The following is a 25832-nucleotide window of genomic DNA, read 5'->3' on the forward strand; positions in this document are numbered from 1 at the left end:
GACGCAACCTCGTCGGTCCCTGTCATGACCCGGAATTCCCACCCTCAAGACCGTGATGACGGCTAACCTTTCACTTGCTAGGCAAGCCAACATTAGAATAGTTTTAGTCATTTTTAACAAATCAAATTAACTAATAACAATCGAATTGTAATAACTGAAATAGAACTGAAATAAAGTGAGAAAAAGTCGAAATAACCACAATATCTAGATATAATCCCAGAACTGATGTCACAAATGTATGAGCGACTAGAATAATACAGATAATGGTCTGAATGAAAGTAAAACTGTCTGAAAAGAGATAAACAACTAGGATAAGGTAGAAGGGGATTTCAGGGCTGCGAACACCTAACAGTTGTACCTTAAGTCTCTGACTGATGGTCAATCTGAGTAATCTACTGACTGCCACTAGGATCAACTCCAAAATCTGCACAAAAAATGCAGAGTGTAGTATGAGCAAAACCGACCCATATACTCTGTAAGTGTCGAGCCTAACCTCGACGAAGTAGTGACGAAGCTAAGGCAGGTCATTTACAATAACCTGTACGCAGTATAATAATAATAATAGCAGGAAAGGAATACGGGAAAGTAAGGCGGTTAACTTATGAAAATGAACTCAATCCTCGAAAATTACGAAAACCAGAAGTACCAATCCTTAGAATCTCGTATGAAAAAACCGAAGTCAACACAATACAACAAGGAATACGAAACACACAAATTGTTGCGCCGCAACCTGATCCCACTGTACAAACACGATCCTCCCTAATTTCACCATATCAATATCAATAATAACGAGTAAAATTCATTGCGGCACGCAACCCAATCCCACCATATAATTAAAGTCAATATCATAATCCTCCCATGTTTCACCTTATCAATCCTCCCTTATTCCACCTGTTGCGACATGCAACCCAATCCATAAACAAAAATCAATAACGGTAATAAATTCCGCAACTCAATTCACAAGAAGCTCTACGAATAAAGAATATGAATGTAAAGCCATAAAGGAACCTCGTACCAAATCAAGCAATGCTACAATTTATACGAAGCAACAAGACAAGCCGAATATATGACAGCTAAAGTGTACAAGTAAGACAATTAAGGCAAGTAACAATTAATCGTGGAAACATGGGAAAACCAAAAATTTTAATGTGGGAGAAATAAATGTCAAGTAGCAAGTTAAGGCATAGGAAGCAATTAAAGCATGTAACAGTTAAGTCATAGAATAAATCAATTAATGAAATGCGGGAAAGCATGGAAACAAGTATTTTGACGGCGTATATACACTCGTTACCTTGCATATACACCGCTACATATGTAATTCACATAGCAAATAGCTCAAGGGTTCCTAATTCCATCAATTAAGGTTAGACACAACACTTACCTCGCTCCACAAACAAATCAAAGTTATACCAGGGCCTTTCCTCTAAAATCCGCCTCCAAACCAATCGAATCTAACCAAAATCGACTCAACAACATCAAATAATGCTACGGAAATCAATTACAAGACTTAAAGTTAAGATCTTTATACTTTTCCCAAAAAGTCAACAAAAGTCAATCCGAGCACGCTTGGTCAAAACTCGAGATTCGGACCAAAATCCATTTACCCATTCACCCTCGAGCCCTATTATGTAATTAGTTTTGAAATTCGACTGAGGTCTAAATCCCACATTTACAAAACTCCTCAATTCTTTCCAAATCCCTAATTTTCTACCATGAAAAACATAGATTAAGGTTAGAAATTAATGGGTGATGATGAAAATGGAAGAAAATAAGTTAAAGTACACTAACCTATGAAAGGGTGATGAAATTTCACCTCCAAATCGCCTCTAGGCCGAGCTTTAATGAAAAGATGGTAAAAAATGGGTGAAGTCCCATGTTTGGAATATTTAAATGACTGGGCGTCAGGTGTTCATCGCGTTCGCGAGAGACCTAAAACATTCGCAAAGGGAACTTCTCAGTTGGCTTATGCGATCGCGAAACACTCTACGTGTTCGTGTAGGCTTAGCCCACCTCGCCTTCGCGTTCATGAGCATGGGCTCGCGGTCGCGTAAAGCAAGTTTCATTCCCATCCCCCGCCTCCTAACACTACACGTTCGCAATGGAGTGGTCGCGTTCGCGAATGTCACGACCCAATTTCTCCCTCTGTGGACTTTTGTGACGGCACCTAATCTCTTCGACTAGGTAAGCCTAATATTACGGAAATAAAATAAAAGTACAAAGATAACAGCTAACAGATATAGTTAATAAGCAGAAATGGTGCCACTCGGCATATGCAATAATCATTTTTCCAAAAACCCAGAATGTCGCAAGTCACAAGTTTTTAAGAGTTTCTAACTACTCTATACATTTATGCCTGAAGAAAATAAGCGGGAAACTAACACAAGGGGATAGAAGGGATTCCGAGGTTTGCGGACGCGGGCAGATGTACCTTGAAGTCTCCTAAAGCAGCAACCACGCAACTAGACTCGAGGCTGATAGCCAGTACCTAGATCTGCACACAAAAAATATGTGCAGCAAAGGACGTGAGTACACCACAACGGTACCTAGTAAGTGCCAAGCCTAACCTCGGTCGAGTAGTGACGAGATTAGGTTAGGGCCCTACTGGTATAAATATAATGAAATAAGACAGAATGAAATATCGTAGTAAAAATAGATGCAGATGTCTAACAGAGATAGAATCAATGAAACAAAACAATCCATAACACAATGATAACAAAAGAGGATCTCCCGCGATACCGTCTCGTAGTTTCAAACGTAAATATGCAGCGAGATCTCCCAGAATACCGTTCCGTAGTCCCAAAGTAAATATGCAGAACAGGGGATTTCGCTGGAATACCATTACGTAGTCCCAAAGTAAATATGCAGTATAGGGGGATCTCCCGGAATACCGTTCCATAGTTCCAAAGTAAATATGCAGCACAACCAACAGGAATAACAGTTACAACAAGAGAACCTACAATTTAGACTAAGTGCAAGTCAAGGAAGGCAAGAAATTTCACTAACATGCTGCACAGAGTTCAAATAGGCAGTTAAAACACATAGCCATGGTTTTCTAATCTAAACAGGATAGTTATATATGCTAGTGTAGTTCAAACAAGGAGGAAACAGGTTATGACTTAGCAAAAAATGGAGTTTTACATCAAATATCACGGGTACGTACTCGTCACCTCACGTACACGGCACTCACATATCAAACAGTACCAAATCCTAAGGGGAGTTCCCCGACACAATGTTAGGCAAGCCACTTACCTCGAACCAAGCTCAAATCAATCTATAACAATGCTCTTTTCATGAATATACGGCTCTGGATGGCCCAAATCTAGCCAAATCAATTACATTATGTAAATATAGCTACAAGCAACTAACCTAGCTAATGAAATCAAAGCTAAGGCAAGAAAATAGAAAAACGCCTAAAAAACCTCCCCGGGGCCACGTCTCGGAATAAGGTAAAAGTCACAAATTATGAACACGCATTCACTCACTAGTCTAACCATACCAAATTCACTCAAATCCAATACCAAAATCTCAATCAAAACCCCAAATTCAGCCTAAGAACTTTTCTCAATTTTCCTAATTTTTTACCCCAAATCCGAAATTAAATGATGAAATCAAGCATAGATTAGTGGGATATAATCATATAGGAGTTAGGAATTATTACCCAATAACTTCCTCTGAAAATCTCTCCAAATTTCGCCTTCTACCGAGCTCTCAATCAAATTTTCTGATATGAACTCAAAAACCTAATTTTTTAACTTTAAATTCTGCCCAGGTACACCATTCTTCGCGAACGCGGCCATCTCCTCGTGTTCGTGTAGAACAAAAATTCACTGATCAAAATTCCTCTTTCGCTAACGTGAGTATCCTCTCACGAATGTGTAGCTTCACTTGCCAGACCATTCGCGAACACGGTCTCCTCTACGCGAACACGTAGAACAACCTTTGGGGACCCCAACTGCACCACTTCCTCTATGCGAACACGATGTCCTTCACGCGTTTGCGATACACTGATGGCCAAACATTCGTGAATGCGTCCCAATAATCGCGAATGTGAAGAGCAATTTTCCCTCCTGTCCCAGCTCCTCTTCGCGAACACGGGACCTCTCTTCCGAATGCCAAGAAGGAAACCAGAGCTGGAGACTTCAGCAATTTCTGCAATCTTCTTCTTAAGTCCAAAGCTCCGGTAACTACCTGAAATCAACCCGAAGCCCCAGGGACCTCAAACAAACATACCAACAAGTCCTAAAACAACATATGAACTTAGTCGAGCCCTCAAACCACATCAAACAATGCTAAAAACACAAATCATCCTCCAATCTAAACTTAATGAACTTGAAACTTCCAAATTCAACAATCGGTGCCGAAACCAAACAAACCACGTCCGATAGACCTCAAATTTTGCACACATGTCATAATCCACACTACAGACCTACTCCAACTTCTAGAATTGAGTTCCGACCACGATATCAAAAATTCCATTACCGGCCCAAAATTCCAAAAATTCAACTTTTGCCATTTTAAGCCTAAATGAGCTACAGACCTCCAAAACACAATCCGGACACGCCCTTAAGCCAAAAATAACCCAACGAAGCTAATGAAATCGACTGAACTCCATTCGAGAGTCGTCTTCACACAGTTCCGACTAGGGTCCAAATCTTAAGACTTAAGCTCCCATTTAGGAACTAAGTGTCCCAAAATACTCCCAAACCCAAAATGAAACCTCCCGACAAGTCACAACAGTAGAAAAAAGATACGGGGGAAGCAGTTAATACAGGATCGGGGCTCTAACTCTCAAAACAACCAGCCGGTTCGTTACATCCTCCCCCTCTTAAAATAATCGTTCGCCCTCGAACGAGCATAGAGACATACCTGAAGTGGTGAAAAGTTGAGGATAACGGCTGCGCATATCCTGCTCGGTCTCCCAAGTCGCCTCCTCAACCGGCTGACGCCGCCACTGAACCTTTACTGATGTAATGTTCTTTGACCTCAGCTTTCGAACATGTCTATCCAAAATAGCCACTGGCTCATTAACATAAGATAGATCCTTGTCCAACTAGTCTGTGCCAAAATCCAACACATGAGGCGGATCGCCGTGATACCTTTGGAGCATCGAAACATAAAATACCGGATGGACTCCTGGTAGGCTGTGATGTAAGTCAAGCTCATAAACAATCTCCCCAACACGCCGCAACACCTCAAAGGGGCTAATAAACCTTAGGCTCATCTTTCCCCTCTTTTCGAACCTCATAACACCCTTCATAGGTGAAACCCGAATCAACCCGCTCTCCAACCATGAATGCCACATCGCGAACCTTCCAGTCCGTATAGCTCTTTTACCTGGACTAGGTTGTGCGAAGTCTATCCTGAATCACCTTCACCTTCTTCAAGGCATCCTGAACCAAGTCCATACCTAATAATCTGGCCTCGCCCGGCTCGAACCAACCCACTAGGGACCGACATCACCTACCATACAGTGCCTCATACGGTGCCATTTGAATGTTGGACTGATAGTTTTTGTTGTAGGCAAACTCCGTAAGTGGCAAGAACTGATCCTAAGAAACTCCAAACTCCATCACACACGCATGAAGCATATCCTCAAGAATCTGAATAGTGCACTCGAAATGTCCGTCCGTCTGAGGGTGAAATGCTGTGCTCTACTCCACCCGAGTACCTAACTCATATTTTACGACTCTCTAGAACCGTGATGTAAACTACGTACCCCGATCAGAGATGATAGACACCAGCACGCCATAAAGTGTAGTCATCAGAGGAAGTAAGTGAGTTGACTTGGTCAGTCTATCCACAATCACCCAAACTGCATCAAACTTTCGCTGAGTCCGTGGGAGTCCAATAATGAAATCCATAGTGATCCGCTCCATTTCCACTCCAAAATCTCTAATTTCTGAAGCAATCCACCCGGTCGCTGATGCTCACACTTCACCTGCTGACAATTTAGGCATCGAGCAACATACTTCACTATGTCTTTCTTCATCCTCCTCCATCAGTAATGCTGCCTCAAGTCCTGGTACATTTTCGCGGCACCCGGATGAATAGAGTACCACAATCTATGAGCCTCCTAAAGGATCAACTCACACAAACCATCTACATTAGGCACACATAGCCTGCCCTGCATCCTCAATGCACCATCATCCCCAGTAGTGACCTCTTTAGCATCACCGTGATGGACCGTGTCCCTAAGGTCAAGCAGATGGGGGTCATTATACTGACGCTCCCTGATACAATCATAAAGAGAAGACCGAGAGACCACACAAGCCAATACTCGACTAGGCTCAGAAATATCCAATCTTACAAACTGGCTGGCTAAGGCCTAAACATCCAACGCCATGGGCCTCTCTGCTGCTGGTAGATAAGCTAAACTCCCCAAACTCTTTGCCCGACGACTCAAGGCATCAGCCACCGCATTAGATTTTCCCAGGTGGTACAAAATGGTGATATCATAATCCTTAAGTTGCTCTAACCACCTCCTCTAACGCAAATTAAGATCCTTCTGCTTGAACAAATGCTGCAATCTTCGGTGATCGGTGTATGTATCACAAGGGACATCGTACAAATAGTGCCCCCAAATCATTGAACAGTAGCAACTAACTTGAGGTCGTGGATAGGATAGTTCTTTTTATGCACCTTCAGTTGTCTGGATGTGTAGGAAATCACCCTATGGTCCTACATCAACACCGCGCCGAGGCCAACTCGCGACGCATCACAATAAACTAAATAAGACCCTGAACCTGAAGGCAATACCAATACTAGGGCTTTAGTCAAAGCTGTCTTGAGTTTCTGAAAGCTCTCCTAACACTCGTCTCTTCATATGAACGGGGCATCCTTCTGGGTCAGCCTGGTCATAGGTGTTGCAATAGATGAAAATTCCTCAACAAATCGACGATAATACCCCGCCAAGCCAAGGAAGCTCCGGATCTCTGTAGTTGAGGATGGTCTAGGCCAACTCTACACTATTTCCACTTTCTTCAGATCCATCTTGATCCCTTTACTCGATACCACATGACAGTCTATGTAAATATGTTTTGTCCTCTCGTGGTAGACTAAATTTGCTGCAATCTGAAGAGCTGTTTTATTATTACAGAACAAATTAACTGGCATTTCTACCTCTGGCCCAAGCTGTTTAAACAACCATGTCAACCACACCAACTCTGTAACTGTCCATGTCATGCTTTTGTATTCAGCTTCTGCAGGACTCCTTGAAATTGTATTTTGTTTCTTAGACTTCTGAGAGATAAGTGAATTCCCATGCTTGACAAGAAAATATGTACTGTCTGGTGTTAGGAAATGATGCCTAATCTACATCATAATGTGTACTCACTGTGTTAATCTTCTCAATACTCATCAATATACACATTCCTGGTTCTTTTTCGATATACCGCACGATCCTCAAGGCTACTTCCCAATGGCTTCTCTTGGATGCTGCATAAATTGGCTTAGTGTTTGCACACCAATTGTTATATTTGGCCTTATTAATGTAAGATATAAGAGCTTCCCAATGAGCCTTTGATACTTCCCTTTCTCTTCTAACAATTCATCATTTTCCACACCTCTGATATCATCCAATTCCTTAAGTGTGAACTTTCGGTTATACTCCAATAGGGTGCATACTCATATGATGCAGCTAGTCCTAGTTATTCAATAGGTTATGGGCTATATTTTCTTTGACTCATCAGAGTTCCCTTTGTTGATCTGCTAAACTCTATTTCTAGAAAATATTTTATCTCTCTAAGGTCTTTCATCTTAAAAGCTTGGTGCAACTTCTCTTTTGTATTCTCTATCAATTTGAGATTGCTGCCAATAATTAACATGCCATTTGCATAAACTAGAATCACAACTATGTTGGCATCTTGCTTCAGTATGGAGAGTGGTCCAAATTACTTTATTTGAACCTTTGGGCCACCAGTGCTTCTGTAAGATTGACATTTTATTATCTACTGGCTTGCTTCAAGTCATATAGAGATTTATCAGGCCTACGTACTGTTGACACCCCCTTTTTCTCTAAATGTGGGGTCATAAATGGGGTATACGACATTGGGAAGGACAACTCTATTCCCTTTCGAGAATTAGGTTTCGGAATTTGAAGAGTCGCCACCTAATGATTATAGTGCATTAGGACACTTTTTTTAGAAGAGTTTGAGTTGGAAAACTAGAGTTCGGGTAAGGGCTAGAAATTATCTCGAGGGGAAGGTGTTAGGCACCCCTCAAGATCCACTAGTGTGGTTCCCGACCATGTTACAATTGTGACTTTACAAGTAAACAATCAAGGCTCAAATAAGGATTCACATATAACATTGCAATCAGTTTGAAAACTTTCGAAGGTAAGTAGAGAGGGCAGAAATTTTTAAAAAATGAGATTTGAATAATTTTACAAGAAAAGATGAAAACAAATAAAGGGAGGGGGTCATAGGTTTACAATTAATATGGATCACATCAATGCAATATCCAGCAACCACTCTTCAGAAGAGGGGTCACACATGATATTAGCGCACCGGTCATCATATCCATATTCTACCCTCCCCACCCCGTTAAGGTATTAAAGCGCGGAAAGTTTCGTTACTTATTGCATGTTAGTACCCATCCCACTCCTATCAGTCCCAGAGGCATTTAGGACTACTAATCCTAAAGGGAAAGGGATTTAGGGCCTTTTGAGAGTTTCAAAGGACAAAATACTAAGGCGTCAATCAAAACACATAATACAAGTAAAAGCGGAGGCATATAAGCAAGTAAGGCTCAAGCAAACCTCCTTAAATCAGATAAGCCATAGAGTTTAGCATGTCTCGCATGTACTGGTTAGGTCTTTAAAATTAAAGTGATAAGCAGACTGATTCAACGCATACTTTTAGACAGGAAGTCCTACATTATGGCTCACTCAAATGCAGTTGTCAAAGACTGAGCCACTTTAATTAGTCAACTTTACCTTAAATGTGGGACAGAACTACTAATTGTAAAGGAGTTGCAGAATAAGATAAGTTTCAGAAAAGATTGCAGACTTAATACAAAGAACATGGTTTAAAACGAGTTTCAGAAAAACATACTTGTTTAAGAAAAAGAATTGTCGAGTTTTAACAAAAGAACTGAATTGCAGACTGATTCAAAAAGTTTATCAAATAAGTATAAAGAAGTGAATTCAGATTGATTTGAAAAATGTTTGTCAAATTATCAGGAAAGCGGTAAGTTTCAAGAAAATATTCACTGATTTGAGAATATTTATCAAGCAGGAAAAATATGCACTGGTTTGGTTGCAAGAAAAGTTTTAAGGGTTCAGAAAACGTGCAGAAAGTCGCTTGTTTTAGCAAAAAGGTGCAGTACTATTTTAGACGAGTGAAACAATTCCGATTTGAAGTTCCTATATGCATGATATCTACAAGTTACTGATTGTAATACCTTTCAAACGTTACCAGCCTTACAAATATGATATCTATATGCTGGCTTATCATTAAACCTAACGGTTTGCCTAATGTCATTGTAAATGCATAAATGCAAATCCCTATAGGCATGGTATCTATATGCATAGTTGCAGAAATCAGAAAGTTAGATCCTATAAGCATGGTTTCTACTTGTGAGATTGCATAGATCAAAAATTAAATCCTATAGGCATGATCTCTACCCTTTTTGCATAAAGTAACTCCTCCCCTTTTCACTAAATCCCCAAGAGTTTATACAAATTATTACAAGCCAATAAAAATAAGACAGAAATTAAAAGTACATCAGAAATCACAGCTACATCCGAGTAGCCTAATTCAGAATTAATGTCTAACAATATGAAATTGAACCATTTCCGAAATCCATATTTCCAAAGCCTTCTCTTATCTGGGGTGTTTCAGAGATCCAAGGAGTTTCAGGAACTCCAGGCAATGCTTACACCCTAAATATATTGCAGATTTAGATTATAGTGCAGTGTGGAAATGCGAGCTCACAGATGTCCAAGTTCATAGGGAACTCAAGGTCCCAAAGCAAGGCTCAAGAGAGAGGGGCATAACTTAAGATTCTAGGAATAGGTGTAAGTGCACAAGGGGGGAAGGGAATCAAAGAGACAGGGCAAGCTAGTGGTCATGCCGAGCAATCGGGAAGCTAGCACACCCCTGACCAGCCTGTTGGTCAAGCATTGAGAGTTAGGATCCATTGTGGATCAAGCCAAGGCCTGGACAGTAATTAGGATACTGTCAGGCCAAGAACTTAACTCAGCACATAGAAGGGGATAGGGGTAGAGGATTCATAACAGAAATAGAAGCAAGGAAGGAAAATATTTAACACAGATTACTGAACATAGGCAGTAGAGTAAACAACAGTCTGAAGCACATAAGGGTGAGGCAGAAAATTAAATAAAGGACATACCGGTTTCAAGAAAATAAGTAAGCAAAAGTAGCCTTGAGAGAACCAAGTTCTAAACAGCAGTTCCAAAATATCTCAAGCAAAGCCGAATTTAAAAAAGTATTGCAAGAAAGTGTTTTTGTTCGTGTGTATTTCAGTGTGTGTCTGTGTGTTAAAAATGAGGAAGGGTAGTCCCTTTTATAGTACAAAGAAGCAAGTAAGAAAGGTAAGAAAATAGTTTACCATCAATCACATAGAATTTCCCTTCAGTTAAGGGATTTGATCTCAAACGGGTAGAAGATAATTAAGGAAAGAATTTTGATTAAAGCCTTTTCAAAGTAGCACAAAAGGGGTAAATGCATAAAGGCTATTTAAGGACAGGGTCTTGACAGTACATCGCTGTAACATTTAAGGAAAGAAAATCAATTAATAGCCAAGAAATCAGAATTACAAGCTTAATTCGAATGAACCAAGTCAAGAAAAGGTAAAGGAGGTTCAATCAAAGAAAATTAGTGACAATCAATCAAACCCCATCAGAGGATTTCAGAATTAATCAATGAGTTAGTAAAAACCTTTGAAAGCAGAGTTCTCATATATAAAGCACACAAATATGTGAATCAAGAAGAGGCTGTCAAATTATTTAGAAGAGGGTTTAATTGAAGAGAAGTCCAGAATCATAAGCAACGAGATGCATGTTCAATTTGCAGACTCATAGCGAGTTTGAGAGTTCAGGGTCCCAAAGTGGAGCCTCAACTCGAACACAAGAAATCAAAATTGTCAAAGGAAACCCCCGAATCCTAGGGTTTCAAAATTGAATCCGACATGAAAGTGAGAAAGCAAGTCATTGAAATAGGGATGATAGCAGGTTTGAAACGTAAAGCAAGAAAACCGATTTAAGAGCATAAAAGAACATTTTTTAGAAAAGTCGGGGCTTAAGCAATTTCAGAAGAGAAGAGAGGATACGAACTTAAACAAAAGTAGATGAAACATTCTTAGCAAGAACACAAACAGAGTTCAGTAAAGCAAAAATCAAAGAACTCAACGGTAATCATATATAGTAAAAGAGTAAGGAAAACATAACACGGATTAACATGGAGTAACTGTATAGCAGAAAAAGAAAGTGGAAGAACAGTAAATGCGTAGTAAAAAAGGTCATACGAGCCTAACACAGAAAAACACACGTAAAGAAAGAACAGAAAGGATCAGAAAGATGCTTTTTTGAAAAACCTTTCAGAAACCCTAAATCGAAGGTAAACGATTTTAAAAAGAAAATCTGGGGAAAACCTTTTAAAATGTCAAATAAAGCATAGATACAGCATAGATCTAAGTAAACAAACAGAGAAAGAACCTCGAATCCGAAACCATAAAAATGAGAAAGGCTTGGAAACAGGTCCGATCTAAGTCGGATGAGGTCAGAAACAGGCTTAGAAGACCAAGAGCCACCGGAGCAAAGTCGGAGATGGCCGGAATCTTCGAATCGGTGAAGGTCTGAGCGAAGACCTTCGAGGTCTGGCCTCGAACCTTCGATCATCAGGCATGCAAGAGCCGGAGGAGGTGAATATAGGCTGTCCATGGCCTGAGAAGCCATGGATTCCGGTGAAAACACGGTGGAACAAGGTGGGAGGAGGCTAGGGTTCCGAAGAGCCTTGAGAGAGTCTGAGAGCGTTTGGGATTCAAAGGCGGCGGGTCAAGTGGAAAATGAAGGAATTAGGGTAGGTCGTTTGGTTTAATTATGGAAGGGTGGGTTATGGCCGTTGATCTTGAATGATCAACGGTCCAGATTTGGAAGGGTAGGTGGGAATCGGGTAGGGTCATTTAGATTGAGTTATGGGTTGGGTCAGGTTAAAAAGTGGACCGGTCCGGTTGGGGTTGGGATTGGGTCAAATGGTGGTTAAAATTGAAATATAAAAGGGGCTGTAATTGAAATAAATGAGGCTAAATGTTAAACGGCCATTTCTTCTCTTTTTATTTTATATAAATAATTAAAAAGATTTTTAAAACAGATTAAAAGCATTGAACTAATTAATAAGGTATAAGTATTAATTTAAAAATACTGAAAATAATTTAATAATAATGAAATGTTGTTAATTGTAAAATAGGCTATAATTGCAATTACATGCAATTTAGCTTTTAAATATCAAATAAATTTGTAAAATTATGCAAAAACTCACCTTAATTATATTTTGGTGTAAATATGAGAAATAAATAAATTATTCACCAAAATAATAATTTCGAGAATGAATATTGAATTTTGCACTACTAAAATAGATAATAAATTGGTTTTGAAAGTCTTTAGAAATTTGGGAAAAATACCAAAACACTTGGTCATGCTTATGTATGCACATATATATTGTTTTGAAAGTATTTTAAGTGTAAAAAATACTTAGGGAAAAATTGGTTATCAATGGCTGCCCCTCTTTACCCGGGAAGGATGAAAGAGTTGTCGGGTAAAGATACGATGACCAATTTTGCCTGAAAAGAAACGATTTGAAAAGTTTTTACCGAGCTCTGGTTCCTAAGCTGCCTACATATCCTTGGTCTTACAGAAATCGGGCCACATGTAGTTCAAGATCCATTGACGGGATATACCGATGGAAATTTTGAAAAGAACGGACATGATATTTGGTTGAGAAAAGTGGTTGAAGTCTGATAGGCTGCGGGAACTAGAGCAGGATCACTCCTGCTGAGGCAGCTGTTGATAGCCGATGTACTTGCAAATGAATAATACCAACATACCTTGTGCATAAATTTAAACGTGATGCAAGTTCCCATCGGACCATGAATGTTGTCTTTGGACGGTTAGGATGACGTCCTCAAACCATGACATCCTGGGCCATGAAGCGTATAATAAAGGATTTGCAGGCTATGAAATGATGTTCTCGGGCTATGAGAATGGTGCCTCTGAACCATGATGCCTTTGAATAATGATGTGCAAAAGATAAAATGGGCCCTCAGGCCATGGCATGACGTTCTTGGGCTATGAAAATGGTGCCTCCGAACAATGACGCCCTTGGACAATTTGGCGCTCTTTCATCCCATGAAATGCAGCAGGCGGCGATCTTTCAGCCGATGCAAGACGTAAGTAAAAGGTGGCGATATTTCAGCCGTGCAAGAAAAAATAAGGTTGCGATATTTCAGCCATGCAAGAAAATAAGGTGGTGATATTTCAGCCATGCAAGAAAATAAAGTGGCGATATTTCAGCCATGCAAGAAAATAAAGTGGCGATATTTCAGCCGATGCAAGACGTAAGTAAAAGGTGGCGATATTTCAGCCGTGCAAGAAAAAATAAAGTGGCGATATTTCAGCCATGCAAGAAAATAAGGTGGCGATATTTCAGCCATGCAAGAAAATAAAGTGGCGATATTTCAGCCATGCAAGAAAATAAAGTGGCGATATTTCAGCCATGCATGATGGAGACAGAGCTTAGTCTCGGAAGGTAGAAAGGTAGCCTTATGCAGATGATGATGGAGGTAGAGCTTAACCTCGAAAGGCAGAAAAGTAGCCTTATGCAACGCAGGAAATGCAGATGGAGGTAGAGCTTAACCTCGTAAGGCAAAAAGGTAGCCTTATGCAATGCAGGAAATGCAGATGGAGGTAGAGCTTAACCTCGGAAGGCAGAAAGGTAGCCTTATGCAAAATGCAGATGGAGACATGGCTTAGTCTCGAAAGGCAGAAAGGTAGCCTTATGCAATGCAGGAAATGTAGATGGAGGTAGAGCTTAACCTTGAAAGGCAGAAAGGTAGCCTTATGCAAAATGCAGATGGAGACAGAGCTTAGTCTCGGAAGGCAGAAAGGTAGCCTCATGCAAAATGCAGATGGAGACAGGGCTTAGTCTCGAAAGGCAGAAAGGTAGTCTTATGCAATGCAGAGAAATGCAGATGGAGACAATGCTTAGTCTCGGAAGGAAGAAAGGTAGCATTGTGCAAGATGCAGATGGAGATAGAGCTTAGTCTCGAAAGGCAGAAAGGTAGCCTTATGCAACGCAGGAAATGCAGATGGAGGTAGAGCTTAACCTCGAAAGGCAGAAAGGTAACCTTATGCAATGCAGGAAATGCAGATGGAGGTAGAGCTTAACCTCGGAAGGCAGAAAGGTAGCCTTATGCAAAATGCAGATGGAGATAGAGCCTAGTCTCGGAAGGCAGAAATGTAGCCTTATACAGTAAAGGAAGATTAGTAGTAAGATAACTTAGCTGATAGTCGATTATGACAATATGAGTGTTGGGGAGATTGTGTACGGATAGCAATTTCGGGCACGTGATAATTCTGAGAAGTTGCATTCTTGGGAAAGTATGCATACATAAATATACCTGACGATATTGCAAGTCGAGTGCCTGTATCCAAAGAAACTCGTGAGTTCTGTGAGGGGAAAGGTTAGTTCGTCTTCCCCGGGCTCTTGACGTTGTGTATCATTGGGACAGCGTCGCTAAAGAACAACAATCTGGATAATAGTTATGCATGATTTAGTAAATATAACGTAAGTGTATAATCGAAAATAGTTTTCCTTAGATGAACCAACGACTGCGACGTGGTTCCAGACATTGCAACCTCTTTCGCTCCGGAATTTTGAGGATCCTCCTCAAAATTCTGCCCCAGTTTGCTGAGCTGACATTTTTGATGGCTGTGCTGAATGGCTAAAAAAATCATCTTCGGAATTTTGAGGGTCCTCCTCAAAATTCCGTCTCAGTTTACTGGGCTGGCACTTCTGGCGATGCATGGACTGAAATTAACTTCAGAATTTTGAGGGTCCTCCTCAAAATTCTACCCCAGTTCCAATAGCGGGGAAAAATGGGATTTTTATTAAATTATGACCAAACCCGTAGGGCTGCCTACATATCCCCTCTTAAACGGGAATCATGTCAGGCGTAGTTCAAATTACATCATTAAGGGAATCATAAGCGGTTACACATAATATCGTTTCACTGCATCTGAATTGATTGGTTTCGGCCAGACTTCCCCATCTATCTCTACAAGAATAAGGGCTCCTCCAGTTAGAACCCGGTGAACCATGTACGGACCCTGCCAGTTGGGAGAGAACTTTTGGCTTCATCTTGATGTGGGAATATTTTCTTCAACACTAGCTTCCCCGGTGTAAACTTTCTTGGCTTAACCATTTTGGTGAAGGCTCTGGACATTCTGTTCTGATACAACCGACTGTGGTAAACCGCATTCATCCTTTTCCCATCTATAAGGGCTAACTGCTCGTAGTGACCTTTTACCCATTCTGCATCGTCCAACTCTACTTCTTGTATGATCCTTGGGGAGGGAATTTCTACCTCGGCGGGGATGACCGCCTCTGTACCATAAACTAACATGTAGGGAGTTTCTCCAGTCGATGTGCGGACTGTGGTATAGTACCTCAATAAGGCGAATGATAACTTCTCATTCCATTGTTTGTGCCTTTCGACCATCTTCCTTAGTATCTTCTTGATATTCTTGTTGGCTATTTCCACAGCTCCATTCATCTGAGGCCTGTAGGCTGTAGACTTCTTGTGTTTGATCTTGAAAATTTCACACATTGCTTTCATCAAGTCGCTGTTGAGATTGGAACCATTATCGGTGATGATTGATTCCGAAACTCTGAACCGACAAACAATGCGGTCGCGCACGAAACCCACCACAACCTTCTTAGTGACCGCCTTGTATGATGCTGCTTCAACCCATTTGGTAAAATAATTGATTGACTAAGATGAACCTGTGCCCATTTGATGTGGCAGGCTCGATAGGTCTGATAACATCCATTCCCCAAGCGGCGAATGACCATAGTGAGCTTGTTGCAGTAAGATCGTTTGGAGGCGCCTTTATCATATGTGCATGTATCTGACAGCGATGGCATTGCGAACATACTAGATACAGTCTGTTTCCATAGTCATCCAAAAATACCCTGCTCGGAGTATCTTCTTTACTAAGACAAAACGATTTATGTGCGGCCCAAAGGTCCCTGCATGCACTTCGTCCAATATCCTGGATGCTTCTTTTGCTTCGACACACCTTAGTAAACCCAAATCGGGAGTCCTCCTCTACAGGATTCCTCCACTGTGAAAGAAGTTGCTGGATAGTCTATGAAGTGTATGCTTCTGAGTAGCGTTGGCAAGTCCTGGATATTCCCCTATTGTCAAGTACTCCTTGATGTCATGGAACCATGGTTTTCCATCCGCTTCTTCCTCAATGTGGGCATAATAAGCTGGCTGATCATGAATCTTTACTGGGATAAGATCAATGAAATTTGTATCTGGATGCTGGATCATGGACGATAAAGTAGCTAGTGCATCAACAAACTCGTTCTAGACTCTGGGGACGTGCTGAAACTCTTTCTTTGTGAACCTTTTCCTCAACTCCTGTATGTGATGCAAGTAGGGAAGTATCTTAGAGTTCTTGATTGCCCACTCTTCTCGAACCTGATGTATGAGCAAGTCTGAATCCCCGATTACTAGCAACTCCTGAACGTTCATGTCAATGGCCATTTTGAGCCCCAAGATGCAGGGTTCATATTCGGCCATATTGTTGGTGCAAGGGAACCTGAGCATGGCGAATACCGGGTAGTGCTGGCCGGTTTCTGATACTAAGACTGCTCCTATGCCAACTCCTTTGAAATTTGCAGCTCCATCGAAAAACAACCTCCAACCATCATAGGATTCTGCAATATCTTCTCATATGAAAGATACCTCTTCATCGGGAAAATACATTTTTAGGGGCTCGTATTCTCCGTCCACGGGATTCTCAATGAGATGGTCCGCCAAGGCTTGCCCTTTGATTGCTTTCTGGGTCACATAAACAATGTCGAATTCACTTAGCAGGATCTTCCACTTGGCGAGCTTGCCAGTGGGCATGGGCTTCTGGAAGATATACTTCAGAGGGTCCATTCTGGATATGAGATAAGTAGTGTAAGCACAGAAGTAATGCCTCAACTTCTGCATGACCCAAGTCATAGCACAACAAGTGTGTTCTAAAAGAGAATACCGGGCCTCGTACGGTGTGAACTTCTTACTGAGATAGTAGATGGCTTGCTCCTTTCTCCATGTTTCATCATGTTGTCCCAGAACACAACCGAATGCTCTATCCAATACCGCAAGGTAAAGCAATAAGGGTCTTCCTGGCTCACGCGGAACCAAGACCGGTGACATTGATAGGTATTCCTTAATTCTATCAAAAGCTTTCTGACAATCATCAGTCCATTTGGTGGCAGCGTCCTTCTTCAACATTTTGAAGATAGGTTCACAAATGACCATGGACTGAACTATGAACCGGCTGATATAGTTGAGTCTTCCCAGGAAACTCATCACGTCCTTCTTGTTCTTTGGTAGAGGCAATTCTTGGATAGCTTTGACCTTTGATGGATCCAATTCTATTCCTCGACGACTCACGATGAAACCCAATAATTTTCCAGCATGAACCCCGAACGCACACTTGGAGGGATTCAGTTTCAGATTGTACCTCCTCAGTCTGTTAAAGAACTTTCTTAAATCTTCCATGTGATCCCTGGCTTTCTTGGATTTGATGATGACGTCATCCATATATACCTCGATCTCCTTGTGTATCATGTCATGAAAGATGGTAGTCATGGCTCTCATGTAGGTGGCACCAACATTCTTCAAACAGAATGGCATCATTTTGTAACAGTACATTCCCCACGGCGTGATGAAAGCCGTTTTCTCTGTATCTTCCTCATCCATCCATATCTGATGATACCCAGCGAAACAATCAACAAAAGACTGCAACTCATGCTTGGCGCAGTTATCGATATGAATGTGTATGTTAGGCAAGGGAAAGTCGTATTTGGGACTGGCCCGATTAAGATCCCGGTAGTCAACGCAAACTCTAACTTTCCCATCCTTTTTTGGTACTGGCACGATGTTGTCTAACCATGTCGGATACTCTACTACCTTGAGAACCTTGGCTTTGACTTGCTTGGTAACCTCTTCTTTGATTTTCAAACTCATGTCGGGTTTGAATTTCCTGAGCTTCTGCTTTACCGGCGGGCATGTTGGATTTGTTGGCAGTTTGTGAGCTACAATGGATGTGCTAAGACTAGTCATATCATCATATGACTAGGCAAATATGTCTTCATATTCCTTTAGGAACTCAGTGTACTCTTTCTTTTCTGATGGTGATAGGTGAATACTGATGCATATTTCTTTAACATTCCCTGTATCTCCCAAATTAACGACCCCAGTTTCGTCCAAGTTAGACCTATGCCTATTTTCAAAATTCTCAACTCCTCTGATGACCTTTTCTGGTATATCATCCTCTTCTGAGTCCGTATCCGTTTGTTACGTTGGCTCGTTGCAAGTCACAATCGTTGGTTCATCGTCAAGGCAAGTAATAGTAATGCTGTGTAAAATAAAGTGAATGATAGAAAAATAAATAAACTGAAATGATTCGATTAAATTCGTAATTGTTTTGAATATCAGAGCTCTTTTCAGAATTAAAGACAATGCGAAAATAAAATCAGCTAGTAAAAAGTAAAATGTGATGCATGGTGCTTTTGTTTAGCCTTGCTACCCTGAAGCTTTTCGGGCCCTGGTGGTTCTGATTGACCAATTTCTGAGGCGCTCTCCTCGGTTCACAACTTGTATAGAAGGGCCTTCCTCCTCGAAAATAACACAGCAATCCATATCATCATCCTCCAGGAACAGATTCTTCACGGCTGCCAATGCTTCATCTTCTTTCGACCCATATATAGTATCTGCCGGCTGGAAAGTCTGCTCCAGGTGAGGTATCGGATGCTCCAGTGGGTAGTAGGGACCGCACCATGGTGGCGACCAGTGATTGAACTCCTCCCAAGTGTACTCATACCCCAAACCAAATATAGTGCCATGTTTCTTCAGCTTGATGGGTTTGGCGATTCCCTGGAGGTTTTTGCCGAGTCCCTTTCTAGGTTCGTATCCACACGTTCAGGATACTTTCAAGCTTGTTATCCCACCATTTATCTTTGTCTACAGCGTTGACTCTTTTAATGTGGTGGTACATTTCTCCGCCTATTATCCTTCTGCCTCCAATCATCGGGATGGTCTGGAGACTATATATGGGATTGCTACCATCGCCATGAATGATCACCTCTTGGTGATTCCATTCGAACTTCACTGCCTGATGCAGGGTCGATGCTACAGCTCCAGCGGCATGGATCCATGGTCGTCCCAACAACAAATTGTAGGATGCTGGGACATCTATCACTTTAAAGTTAACGTCGAACCAGGTTGGCCCCATTTGCAAGCATAGGCTGATCTCTCCGATAGTAGACCTTTGGGACCCATCGAAGGCTTTGACATTGATGGCCCCATCTTTGCTCTTTCCCAATGTTCTGAGAGTTATCAACGGACAGATGTTGAGGCTGGAGCCTCCATCGATGAAGACTCTAGTGACAAAGTAATCCTCATATTGCACGGTGATGTGTAGGGCCATATTGTGACTCAGTCCTTCCGGCGGCAGCTCATCTTTGTGGAAGGTGGTTTTGTGGCTTTCCAGTATTTGTCCTACCATATTTGCCATTTCACCCCCAGTTATGTTGCTGGGCACATAAGCTTCACTCAATATCTTCATCATGGCATTTTTGTGTGCGTTGGAGCTCTATAGAAGAGCTAGGATGGAGATCGGTGCTGGTGTTTTGTTCAACTGCTCAACGACCGAATACTCCTTAGCTTGTATTTTCCTCTAAAGATCATCGGGACCAGTTTCAGTAGTCCGTCCTGAGGCTTTCTTACTGGACTCAGCTAGGTACTTTGGAGTGTAAACCCTGCCTGTTCTGGTCATACCCTGCGCAGCAATTGCTTCTCCCGTCTTGGTCTTTCCTTTCCTCCTTGCCTCAACTGTGTAATCCCATGGTATGGCATTTGAGTGGAACAGTGTTATGTCTGAAATTGCTACAGGAATGGGTACCCTCGGTGGTAACACAACAACTTCAAAGAGTATAGGTGCCTTTGGAACCCCAAACTCAACCTCAATTGGCCTGGCCACCTTCGCAGAAGAAGGTGCTTCAAATTCGAGAGGTATAGACATGTTTACTTCATCACCCCTGGAGGGCTAGTTCTGCAAAACAATCGGGTTAAGTGTGACTATTGGTTTCTTTGGCTCATCATCCTCAGCAATCAGTCCTATCGATCCCTTGGGGTCCCAATCATCTTTGGATCTCGATCATGTGAATATCCCCACCTCTCTGATCAGATAGAGGGTTGTTGCAGACATTAGGAGCATGCTCCTTTGCTATAATAACCTTATTGTCGATCAGAGTTTGAATCTTGTCCTTTAACGAGCAGCACTCATCAATGGTATGTCCCTTCATGCCGGAGTGGTACGCACATGTCTTATTAGGGTTGACCCACTGGGAAGGATTTTCTGGAGTTATGGCAGGGATAGGGGAGACGTAACCAGCAGCTTTAAGTTTCTCATACAGCTGGTCAATTGGCTCAGCGATGGCTGTATGTTGTCTGGGAGGTCTGCGGTCAAAATTTGGTCTGGGTCTAGGGAAATTTTGGCGAGTGGGAGGTGATTGGTAGTGAGAGGGTTGGGCATTATAAGCTTGGTAAACGGGTGCAGGTTGAGAGTATTTGGGTGAAGTGGGTTGATATGCGGGAGGTGGAGATGATTGGTAAACGGGTGGTGGATTTTGGTAAGAGGGTGCGGGTGCTTGGTAGTTCAGGATAGGCTGATATGTAAGTGGAGGTGATGGGTAAGTGTGGTATTTTAGTGGTGATTTGGCTCCCTGTGCGACCATCATGGCATTACATCCTTTTTCTTGGTCGTGCCACCTGACTATAAAGCCTTGTTGGTGGCCTGCAATGCTTCAAGATTAGTAACCATACCATTCTTAATGCCTTCCTCAATTATTTCTCCCAGCTTGATGATATCGGAGAATTTCTGGCCCTCGATCAGCATCAACCTCTCATAATATTGTGGGTCCTGAGCCCGGACGAAGAATCTGTTCATGTGTTCCTCTTCTAAGGCCGACCTGACCTTAGCAGCCTCTGATATCTAACGAGTAGCATACTCGCGTAATGTCTCGGTAGGCTTCTTCTTCAGATTCTGGATGTAAAATACATCCGGTGCATTCTCTATATTGAATCAGAACCTATCCATGAAATCCGATGCCATACCTACCCAGCTTGTCCATTTCTTGGGGTCCTGACTGATGTACCAGGATAAAGCATCCCCCTTCAGGCTTCTCATGAAGAGTTTCATACGGATTTTCTCATTCCTTCCGACTCCGACCAACTTATCACAATATGTCCTCAAATGGACTCTGGGATCTCCCGTGCCATCGAACATTTCGAACTTGGGAGGTTTGTATCCCTCCGGAAGTTCAACATCTGGCTGAATGCAGAGGTCCTCATAATTCAGCCCCTCTATGCCTTTGTTTCCTTCCATGCCCTGGACTCGGCTGGTCAACTTCTTGAGTTCTGCTGCCAAGTTTCTGATAAGAGAGTCCTTGTCATCAGACTCAGGTGCACTTGAGATTGGTTGAGTGTAGTGGGTTATGGTATCTACGTAGATGGGAGTTTTGTAGGGGTGGTCGTTTGTAGTGTTCAGTGGTTCAGGAATGAGTAGTGAGTGTGGCATGTGTTGTAGTGTTGAGCATGAGTGGGTTGCATCTGTGGTTATGTGGTGTTCTATGGAGGTGCGGGATTTTGAGCATTTGGAAAGTTGACATCAGGAGCGGTGAGAGTGAATGATAAATTTTCCAAGTTCCGAACTTGATCCAGTTCTTCTTGGAACTTCAACAGTTTCTGCTCAAGTTGGGCAGCAGTTTCCTTAGCAACCGGGGTACCCTGAGGAATCTCAATTCTTTCAATTTCCTTTCTGGCACTTGAATCTCCCATTCTACCTTTGTTCTTGTTCCGTATAGGAGGAGGAGGAGGAGGAGGAGGTGGATCTCGTACTGTATGATGATGGTGCCAGAATGCACGAACTAACCTTTGGGGAGAGGAATAAAAATAAAGAAAAACAAAAAGGCAACAAGTTAGTGCGGGTTATGAGAAGAAAATGTTGCAATATTTAAACACATTGTGCAAGAATATAAATCGCGTCATAATTTGGGTGCCTCGTTGTGCCCGAGGTAGGCCTAGCGACAAATTAACTTGGAGAACTTATAATGTTAAATGCCTCATTTTATTGATAATAATAGGACGAATCCAAAATGACGCTAAATAACAGAAAATAAAATGTCACTAGTGGCCATCGACCTTATTACATCATTAAAAGCAAAATAAAAGACTCCTAACTACTCGGTCCCAGAAGGACCTTCCCCAGATTCGGTATCTTTATCCACTTCGAACAGCTTCACCAACTCGTGCAGTCCTAGCAGCAGATAAGCTCGGGCTAAATGTCCTACTGCATTCCCTTCAGCGTTTCGACAATCTTCAATCCTCTTGAGGAACTTTCCTCTAGCTCCACTAGACCCCGCTCCAAATACCCTAGTCGCTTGTTGGCGCTGACAACTATATTCTTCCATTCCTCGATCAACTTCTGATGGGCTTCTTGTATTTCCCGATGCTCACTTTCACACTCTCAAATCCTCTTGCGCAGTTGATTGTACTTAACCCGTGCTTCAACTTTCTCATCGATGATTCTGTGTCCGTGAATGAACCCGGGCTGACCCATACCATTGTGATTATCTTCCAACCAACCCGAATAGTGCGGCACGCAACCAGCGTGATACCTATCTGGCTCAATAGATTCTTTCCCCAAAACGAGCTTGCAATGCCACATGTGTTGAGCGTGGCATTTGTCGACCCTTGGTATGATTTGCTTTCTTCCAACCTGCCTCATGGCTCGGAGGGGAATGTTGGGATAAGTTCCTCTTAGACCAATGAGTATGAGAAATGGTGCGTCTTGGGATCGAACAATGAATTCTTCCGTAGGGAACCATTCGACCATTCACCGTACCTGGTCTTCTTTTAGATTCTCAAATAGCTCCACCTATCTTCCAGCGTCCTCAGGCTGAGCGAACATGTTAGGCATATAATTCATACGCCTTGGCTAGTGGAAGGCAATGTGATCATCCCAGTCTCTGTGTAAGATCTCTTATTGGTATTCTCCTTTCTGGAGGTACTCCATGAGCCAGAGCTGAAGTAATAAATTGCATCTCTCAAAATTACTGGCCTTTCGCTGATAGTTGTCCAGAGCCCGGTATATCTCAGCAACGATCATGGTCACTATACTGAAAAGCTATCCGCCAATTCCTTCCATCAGAGTCTTGGTTACCATGGACAGTCTGGTGTGGATCCTAGCCTTCTTCATAGGGAACACAATCATCCCCAGGAAACAAAACATGAATACGAAGACCCTTCTGTGAATATCCCCCAGTGAGGTGTGGGCAAATTCATCTGAGTAGGTGCGGTATGACTTGTTATGGCCGTACCTCTCGTACAGATAGTCGAATGGGATGTAGGAGTCTTTCAAACAGGTCAAGTCTGGGTTCTTCTTCAGTCCCATCATCTTAAGGAAACCCCTACCCTTGCGATTCTCTGGCATAAGCAAACCCGGAGTCTCCCAAGGAATACCAGCTAAGCCTCCTATTTCTTCGAGAAAAGGAGTCATTTCAAGGTCCCCAAAGTGGAACACAAACCTGTCACTATCCCAGAACAGAGTTGCAGCCTCTATGATTTTATTGTCAGGCTGGATTTCTAGAAGAGAAGGCAGATTCCCTAAGTATTTTCGGACGAGTGTCTGATCACTAGAGTGGAGATCTTCCCACCAATTTAGCAGCCTTGGATGAATGTTGGTTACCATGCCAAATCCGGGGACTTCGTGCCTCATTTTCTGCAAAACAGAGTGTTAGACCCTCACCCCGCCAGACTTGACTATTTAAACCAATAATTAGCATAAAAAGCATTTAGTTCTCCAAATAAATGCACGGAACATGTAGGTGTCCGTTTGGGTTTCAGGGAAACCCGATGGACTTTGGACAAGGCTATCTTAATGAGTCATTATGTAGACAACATAATTGACTCAGCTAGGTTTGACCATGATGCATGCACAGTTAGACAGAGTAAGGTTTCTATCGGGGTGTTAGACAGGTACCCTTGAGCGGACAACTCAAGAGGGAAAGGCACGGAACCGTCGACTGCACCGCTGATCGACTGGTTTTACCGCAAATACGCCTTTGCCGAATTTAAAGGGTGATAATATTGGAAGAGCGCAACCACTCATTATAAGCGTTGCTATGGTATTTGTTTGGCATGAGTGGAATATGATGTTGAAGATGCAGTTTACAAGAATGAAACAAATTGACATGTATTTTCACGTTCATAAGATAAATGATTACAATAATTGCAGTAATTACAATAGTATTGAAATAAAGCAGTAAAGGAAAGTAGTTAAAGGAAAGAAAAGACATGAGGAGCCAAGTCAGTTTCGTAGTGAAAGAATAAAAGACAGTAAATAAAGCAATTAATGAGATAGTAAAGTCACAAGCAACATGCAATGGTAAAAGCCTAAAGAAGATCCCCAGCAGAGTCGATATGCTGTCGATGCCCCCTTTTTATCTAACCGTGGGGTCAGAAATCGGGTATACGACATTGGGAAGGACAACTCTATTCCCTTTCGAGAATTGAGTTTCGGAATTTGAAGAGTCGCCACGTAATGATTATAGTGCATTAGGACACTTTTTTGTAGAAGAGTTTGAGTTGAAAAACCAGAGTTCGGGTAAGGGCTAGAAATTATCTCGAGGGGAAGGTGTTAGGCACCCCTCAAGATCCACTAGTATGGTTCCCGGCCATGTTACAATTGTGACTTTACAAGTAAACAATCAAGGCTCAAATAAGGATTCGCATATAACATTGCAATCAGGTTGAAAACTTTCGAAAGTAAGTAGAGAGGGAAATTTTTTTTTAAAAAAAGAGATTTGAATAATTTCACAAGAAAAGATGAAAGCAAATAAAGGGAGGGGGTCCTAGGTTTACAATTAATATAGATCACATCAATGCAATATCCAGCAATCACTCCTCAGAAGAGGGGTCACACATGATATTAGTGCACCGGTCATCATATCCATATTCTACCCTTCCCACCCCGTTAAGGTATTAAAGCGCGGACAGTTTCGTTACTTATTGCATTCTAGTACCCGTCCCACACCTATCCGTCCAAGAGGCATTAAGGACTACTAATTCTAAAGGTAAAGGGATTTAGGGCCTTTTGAGAGTTTCAAAGGACAAAATACTAAGGCGTCAATCAAAACACATAATACAAGTAAAAGTGGAGGCAGATAAGCAAGTAAGGCTCAAGCAAACCTCCTTAAATTAGATAAGCCATAGAGTTTAGCATGTCTCGCATGTACTGGTTTGGTCTTTAAAATTAAAGCGATAAGCGGACTGATTCAATGCATACTTTTAGATAGGAAGTCCTATATTATGGCTCACTCAAATGCAGTTGTCAAAGACTGAGCCATTTTAATTAGTCAACTTTACTTTAAATGTGGGACAAAACTACTGATTGTAAAGGAGTTGCAGAATAAGATAAGTTTCAGAAAAGATAACAGACTTAATACAAATAACATGGTTTAAAACGAGTTTCA

This window comes from Nicotiana tabacum, chromosome 8 (genome assembly GCF_000715075.1).
Source record: "Nicotiana tabacum cultivar K326 chromosome 8, ASM71507v2, whole genome shotgun sequence".
Taxonomy (NCBI): domain Eukaryota; kingdom Viridiplantae; phylum Streptophyta; class Magnoliopsida; order Solanales; family Solanaceae; genus Nicotiana; species Nicotiana tabacum.